The 7,429-nt window shown below is 47.7% G+C and overlaps 1 long non-coding RNA gene across 4 annotated transcripts; it reads right to left on the bottom strand.

Annotated features, from left to right (window-relative positions):
• Positions 1-1,682: 1,682 nt before the first annotated feature.
• Positions 1,683-4,732, bottom strand: LOC120404757. Of its 4 annotated transcripts, XR_005598157.1 has the most exons (4): positions 3,492-3,865; positions 3,117-3,314; positions 2,818-2,958; positions 1,683-2,499 (listed from the first exon to the last, which is right to left on the bottom strand). It is a non-coding gene; the product is annotated as an uncharacterized LOC120404757 (long non-coding RNA). The 4 variants fall into 4 exon arrangements; XR_005598155.1 differs by lacking the exons at positions 2,818-2,958; positions 3,492-3,865 and adding an exon at positions 4,665-4,732; XR_005598156.1 differs by having other exon boundaries at positions 2,818-3,314.
• Positions 4,733-7,429: the final 2,697 nt, after the last annotated feature.

Below are 7,429 nucleotides of genomic sequence, written 5' to 3'. Positions count from 1 at the left end.
ACTCAACTGTGCCTTTTAAATTTCCCTTCTGCATTAGGCCTTCAGTCACCATAACGTCTGTTTTCAGTAATTTCTCACTATTGTCTTGTTTTATTTAGGGTTGTAAAGGATCTAGGGTTACAGCTTCTGGAGGTGTAAAATATAAAGTCTCATATATGAACAGGAAAAATCATTTTTTAGGGCTTCTTCAATGTGATGTCACAGGCTGCATGGCCCATTTAAAAGGGAATGGGCCCAGTTCACATGTGACGAGTTAGTTGCCTCTCAATGGGCCCTAATTGAGGGTGCCTGACCTCTATGGATAGATCTAAACTGGATCTGGGAGTGTATCTTCCAGCCTGGTTAGCCAGGCTTGCTCTAGCAAAGTTCAAGCTAGAAAACAGCTATTTGGACATTCTGGCTCAGGGAGAAGTTTAGGCTCTCACACCCACCTGACCTCCTAGGCTTGCAAGCCTGAGCTCCAACTGGAGCCAGAACATCCACATTGAAGGGTGGTTGGTTTTTTTAAGCACACTAGCTTGAGCCCCACTACAAGTGGGGCAAGTCTGTCTACCTGAAATGGGAGACTCTCTCCCAACTGCGGTGTAGACCTACCCCACAAAGATCTAGGCAGCAGTTGGAAAAGGGGGAGCAGGAAGAAGCTGGTGAGCATTGTCTGGAGAGAGCCGTGTGACACCAAAGAGAGCAGTAATTGAGAGCTGCTGGTGAAGAGGGAGAATTGGTGAGCTGTTGGGTGACTGCTGTGGATAAGAACTGTTGGAGAGAATTGGCCACTGCTGGGGAACCCAGCTGAACAGAAGGCTGTGCAGAGGCCCATAGGTAAGGGACAGAAGTAGCTCAGCCAGTGCCAGCTGAGCCTAGAAACGAGGGTTGATTCTGAAGGGAGGCTCCCATGAACAGTGGTAGGTTGTTCAGACAAAGGAGCCTGGGGCAGGGAAAGCTGCAGGGAGCCCTCACAGGAGTCCTGAGTCAAGGGCTGCAAGAAAAGAGATGTAAACATCATGAAGTATTGCCAGAGGTGGAGGGTCTGGAATAGGAGCAGAGGAATTGAGAACAGAGCGGTGATTGACTCTTGGAACTCTTGTGGTCTGGGGAGTGGTCCATAGAGCTGGAGGCAACTGCATTTTAACCTGTTGTACTCTGAGGGTTTTGAGTTCTGAGTCTGAGGGATTTGCTGAAGGTTGAAATTATATTAATAAAGTATGCCCAGTAGCAGGGCTTGATTTGGACTCAGAGGAACAACCTTCCTTTCCCAGGCAAATAAGATGGCTGTTCATCTGATCTGCGGTGGAGACGAAAGGTAACGCAATCCTTCCTGAGCATATGAAGGGGAAACTGTAGCAGACTTGCTATGGTTGGCTATAGGAGGGTCCCTGGCAGGGACAAGCTCTGTTTAGAGCTGATAAATGAAACAAACAGAACCCTGTAATTGTTGCTTTGCAGGTACTGCAATTAACTACATAACCCTTCCAGTGCTTTTGTTAATATTACTTACTATTTCTGATGCACCATGAAAAATTGATTTGAAAGCTTGCCAAAACAATAGGAGGAAATCGTGCCTGACAACACTGGGGAGAGCGACTATGGGACACACACTTACTAATGCTAAAGCATGACAATCAACAAAGAATGGATACAAAACTGTTTTACTCAGTCATTTGCATTTAGAGAAGTTTTTGGGTTTTGCATGCAGGGCATGTCATTTAGGCACAACTTTAAAAACAAGCCTTTTCTTTCTGTGGCTTTTTAAAGGTTGGGATGGTCTATCTTTAAAGCCTTGTAATTTTTACTTTGCTAGAGTCCAATACTCCCATAAAGGAGCTTTTCCGTGCTGCCCAGGAACGGACTCACCTCATTGTCGTATCTGCTGTCCCCTGGGGGAGCCACAGTAGTTCACTGGCAGTACTGTTGAGGCTTCTGTGGCTGAGTCTTTTCTGGGAGGAGCAGGACAGGGATTCTTCAGCAGCTGTAGACAGAGTAGGAGCCTGAACAGCCTGTATGTGAACAGCCTCAGCTGAGGGAAGGGAAGGGCTAGTGGCTGATTTATTTCAGCTGGGCTTCCTGTGGTGGGGCGTATGAGAGGGGTGTGTGGGTGTATGTGTGAACAAGAAAAAGAGAGAGGTTATTGTGGGCTCCAGTACTCGCAGGGTAGGGCTGGGGACTGGCGGGCACATGCCCTTCCTCTGCAGCTGTGTAAGGCTTTCTCTCCAGAGTCCCCCCAGGCTGTGATATAACAACACTACCTTCTTGGTTTGATGGTTTCCTGCATGGCTGCCTACCTCTGTGTTTCCCCCCAGCCATCTCTGCCTGAATTGGCTGAAGGAAACTGCTTTACCATCTGTTCGTGCTTGGGTCATGCTTTTCTATTTTTATTTGTGTCGCCAAGCAATAAATAGAGTCCCAACACCCCAACGCAGCAGCCAGTACAAACTGTTCCACCATCAGCGATTTGGAAAGCGTGTCCAGCCCTAGTTCTCCTCCGCATGTGGACTAACATTTCTGCAAAGAGGGAGAAAGAGGGAGAGGAATGGGGACAGTGATCTCAGCCATCAGACAGGCATGAAACAGGCTGCAAAAGAGGGAACTACAGCAGCACATGCAATAGGCAAGAAGCCATCTGTCAGCAGTGCTTGACTTAGAAAGCACCCTGGGCCAGAGGTAGAGGTGCTGGAAAGAGATGGCATGCTGGCAACCAAAAACAGCAAAAGTCTCATTAAAAAAGCATCCCGCAGTCCATTTCCATTAAACCTCCACATCTACCCAGTTGGTGACCAGGTGTCCAGTTTTCAAGCAAAATGTAGGGGGATATTTATCTACCTTGTATTTTGCCCCTATACGCCATCTTGGATTCAACAACCTAGAATCCATGTTGGGTACCCTTCTTCTCCACCACTTTTGGTTTTGGTACCTTTTTCCATTCAAAGGCAGGAAACTGGCAGGTCACCTGACAGAGTCTGCCTAGCAACGGGGACAGTATATAAGATCAGTTCACCAGTCAGCCGGGGCTGCCCATCTTGGAGGCAGAGTGTGCTGCTGTTCTAGGGAATAACTAGTGCTGCTGTCTGCAGGATAGGTAGGCCTAATACCACCCTCGGGCTGTAGGGAGGGTAATTTACCTTGCATGTGAGGATAGCTGTCATCCGCTGTCCTGATTCTTCAACTCTCATCCACCCACGACGGCACCGGGAGGAAGATCGGTAAAAGAAGGAGACAGAGTGATCACTCTACCTGTCCAAGTTCCTGCTTCCTGTACCTGCCAGTGTCATCTGGATCCAGAGTCCAGTCAGTTGTGATGGAGTGAGCTGCTCCTCAAGCTGCAAGAGATGGTAAAGGAGCAACATCTTGTTCTTTACTAGGACTGATTAGGGTTTATCCTTGGGTCAGGGCTTCAAGCCCTCTATGGTACCCTGTTACAGCCAAAGCCTGTCATATTCTGGTCCCCTTTTCTGTTACAATTGGGAGTCCCTTAGTGTTTACATAGCTGTACTTACTTGTTTGTTTAACGGTTGCCTGTTAATAAACCTGTTCCTTGTTTTGCACCTTATCCCTTTGTCAGCTTTCCTTGGGGTAAAACAAACCCATTGATAGATGTAGGGTAAGGAGATGAACCTCAGATTGGTTCCCCTGGCCAAGGTATAAAATGCAGTCAACAGGAACACCCGATCAAAAAGAGATCCTGAGGGCTCTGGTCAGCACTGACAAGCTCCCTGCTACCCTCCATGCCGTGCGGCTCCCAGGAAGCAGCGGCATGTCCCCCCTGTGGCTCCTACATGTAGGGGCAGCCAGGGGGCTCCGCACACTGCCCGTGCCCCAAACACCGCTCCCACAGCTCCCATTGACCGGTTGTGGGTGCAGCACCTGTCGACGGGGCAGCTAGAGGTAAGTGCCACCCGGAGCCTGCACCCCTGAGCCCCTCACCCCCGCACTCCAACCCCCTGCCTCAGCTCTGATTCCCCTCCCTGCCCTCTGAACCCCTTGATCCCATCCTAGAGCACCCTCCTGCACCCCAAACACCCCATCCCCAGTCCCACCCCAGAACCTGCACCCCCAGTGGGAGCCCTCAGTCCCTCCCACACCCTAAGCTCCTGCCCCAGCCCTGATCCCCATCCTGGCCTCCAAATCCCTCAGGCCCAGCCCAGAGCACTCTCCTGTGTCCCAAATCCTTCATCCCCAGCCCCACATCAGAGTATGTGCCCTCAGCCCCCCACACCCCAACCCTCTGCCTCAGCTTGGAGCCCCCTCCCATACTCCAAACTCTTTGGCTCTACCCCCACCCTGGAGCCCCCTCCTGCACCCCAAATCCCTCATCCCGGCCCCACCCCAGAGCCCTCACCCCAGTCCCCTGAGCCAGCCCAGTGAAAATAAGCGAGTGAGTGAGGGTGGGGAGAGAGAGATACAGAGGGAGGGGGGATGGAGTGAGCAAGGGCAGGGCCTCAGAGAAGGGTTGAGGCCTGGGGTGGGGCTAGAGTGTTCAGTTTTGTGCGAGTAGAAAGTTGGCAACCCTAGCGTCCATCCTTGCAAAATGCGATGACCTGCTGCCTGCTCCCCATCTCTGCTTTTTTTTGGCGGGGGGGGGGGCATTTCCCACCCACTGTTTCGTATATCACCTGCTTTGCTCCCATTGTCACCCACCCACACATGCCCTTTAGTGTAATATTCTTTACCCTGTTCCACTAGGTCAGTTTGTTCTTCTCTCTCCTTTCCAATGCCTCCTTTTCTCCCTGTTCTCCCCTCCGTATTCAGCACTGTTGCCTTTGGCGCCCTCTAGGGGAGGCTTCACACAGAAGCCCACTGGCCAGGAAACGCTGACCTAGGTGTGTTTCCATGGGAATGTTATAAAGATCCCCGAACAGGAAAGCCTGTTGTGTTCTAAAACTCCAACCCAATCCAGGACAGATGAAAGACATTTTGTTCTAACCTGCCTGCTATTGCTGCCAAATGTATTCCAAACACAGCTCCCTTGTCATAAATTACTGTAGTTAGCAACATTCCAGAAGGCAGAGATACATATTTAAAAACTGACAGTGCAAATGAAATAGCAGCAGTTTACATTACAGATGACTCACCATGAGGCCCCTGTTAAAGGGATTCAGTCAAATATTTTAGACCACTGACATAACTGATCTTTACCATTGCATGTTCTCATAGGAGCAATAGCTGCCACAGTGGTGGGGGCCTTAAAGAAAGACATCTCCAAGTGACAGAAGAACAAGGATTACAGCACAGTCCTTATTCCATTTGGCTATGATAATAGATGGTGCATGCATCCATTGAGAATATGACAGCAGCTTTGTTTATATGTGGGACCTAGAATGTGTAATGTTTGTTTCTTAATTATTCAGCATTGAGAGGATTGATTAAATAAATTCCTCTAAGGCTATGTCCATCCTGTACACCACTTTCAGTGGCATGTCGGGTATGCATAGCTGCACACCACTGCGAAAACCAGGCCACGTCCACACTCTGGTGCATAGCTACATGCATCAGTGAAAGGCTCTAGCAGAAGGGAGGCTGCCTCCCTCTGCTGGAGCCTTTCCTTTCCGGGGGTGGGGAGGAAGGCTCCAGCAGCAGGAAAGCAGCAGGATGCTACACTGCTAAAGACAGTATAGACTGGGGAGGCAGTGCTTGGGTAAGTAGAGAGCCATGTAGGATACATAGTCATGGTCAGAGAGCCTGCTTATTCATACCAGATGTGTTAATCATAAAATCCTTTAATACTCTGCCAGGTATGGCTCCAGATTAGCTTAAATAAAGTATTTTACATGCAGTGCTACCTAGTGGCTGATATATATAATGCAGTTTAACATTCTATTACATTTCCCCATTTAAGTTCTACATTCCTACCATTTTTACACTATCACACTGTCGTTGAAGTTCAGTATGTATCAATCTGTTAAATGTCTTTGAATCATACCGGTTTTCTAATTACACTATCTGAACGCATAACAACTTGGTCATCTAGCTGTTCATTAGTTGGAATGACAAGCCATGGTCAGTTTGGAATCTGAGTCTTGTAGTCTTGTTCTGCACCCATCTGTAGATTTATTCTGCTCAGTGTTTCTCAACCTTTTTTTGATACCAGGGACTGGCTTGCTGCCTTCCTAAGATGTGTCAGGGGGAGGCCCTGGCTCACAGACTGGCTGTTGAGAAACACTGCTGTGCATTGTTCTTTCTGAGGAACAAACTGTAAATGTTGATGGTTTCTGTTGAACTCTCCACTGTTGGTCTTAATAACATATGATCTGGGGACTGAATTCTTTTTCTTTACAACAGCTGGAGTTGTCCATCCTTTTTCCTCCATCCAATTTGACACGAACATGGGCATCAGGTTCTACACCTGGCAGTTCTCTGAGTGACACCTGTTGTAAAAGTGTACATAGGTCTATTAGCCGTTTTATCTGATTTGGCTTTTCTCTTCACATCTAGCCACTTTGGAAATAATCTTTTCCAAAGCTGGAACAGTTGTTCTAAGTTGTCCTCCCATCAGGAGTTGTGCTAGACTATATCTAGTAGCTGTTATTGGTGTTGATCTGTAACTCAGAAGAGCAAGAAAAGGATTTTTTTGGTTATCTGTACAGCTCTCAATTTGTTTGTGTGTAATATGGGCTGCAAGTAATATGATCAAAACCATATTTTGTTCGGAATGACAAATTCTGCTGCAGTAAGTTGTGGTCTGTTGTCCATAACTTTTGTTCTGGAACACCAAAATGAGCAAGAATGCTTTTCAGTTTCTCAATAATACTCCAACATGTTATGTCTTTTGAGTACATTATTTCTATATACCTGGAAAAATAATCCACAATGACCAGGTAATGATGTCCTCTGAATTTACATAAATCTGCAGCTACTCTCTTCCAAGGTAAATCCTCCATCGAGTTCTTCCACCTTTCTCAATAGGCCCATCATGGCTACCAAACTGCAGCTGAGAAGGTTGTTGGTCTTTGATCACATACACTCAATGCATAGCTTTTGTCTTTGTAAGTTGTTTCTGTGGTCAACTGGCTCATGCAGTTCTGAATACCTGCAGGGCTAGCTAGAGCTGTCAGGTGACTTCAGCTCTGGGAGGGGCTGAAGGTGATTGTAAGTCCCTTCTGAGATGACTGTGATGTTAGCTCCTAAGCCAATTTTAAAGTCAATAGTCTTGCTATGAATATTGTTTCACACTCCAGGCAGGCTCTGGCATCACAAGTGATAGATCCCAGAAACAATGGCTTTTGATTCTCTGTAATATGAGAAAATTCTCTGACTGCTTTGGTGTGACAGATACAAAATGTCCATATTTCATGCATTTATTACACCATGTGCCTTTAGCTGGACATGTATCATCTCTTGGGACAGGACTTTTTCCACACCTCATGCATGCTGGCTGGAATTTCCCTGTAATGTGGTGGGACTCACCACCGCAGCGCTGCCTGCTGGACATCAGCTC

This window comes from Mauremys reevesii, linkage group 4, assembly GCF_016161935.1.
Source record: "Mauremys reevesii isolate NIE-2019 linkage group 4, ASM1616193v1, whole genome shotgun sequence".
Lineage (NCBI taxonomy): Eukaryota > Metazoa > Chordata > Testudines > Geoemydidae > Mauremys > Mauremys reevesii.
The sequence above is the reverse complement of the archived record's forward strand: the minus strand, read 5'-3'. Positions and strand labels throughout refer to the sequence as shown.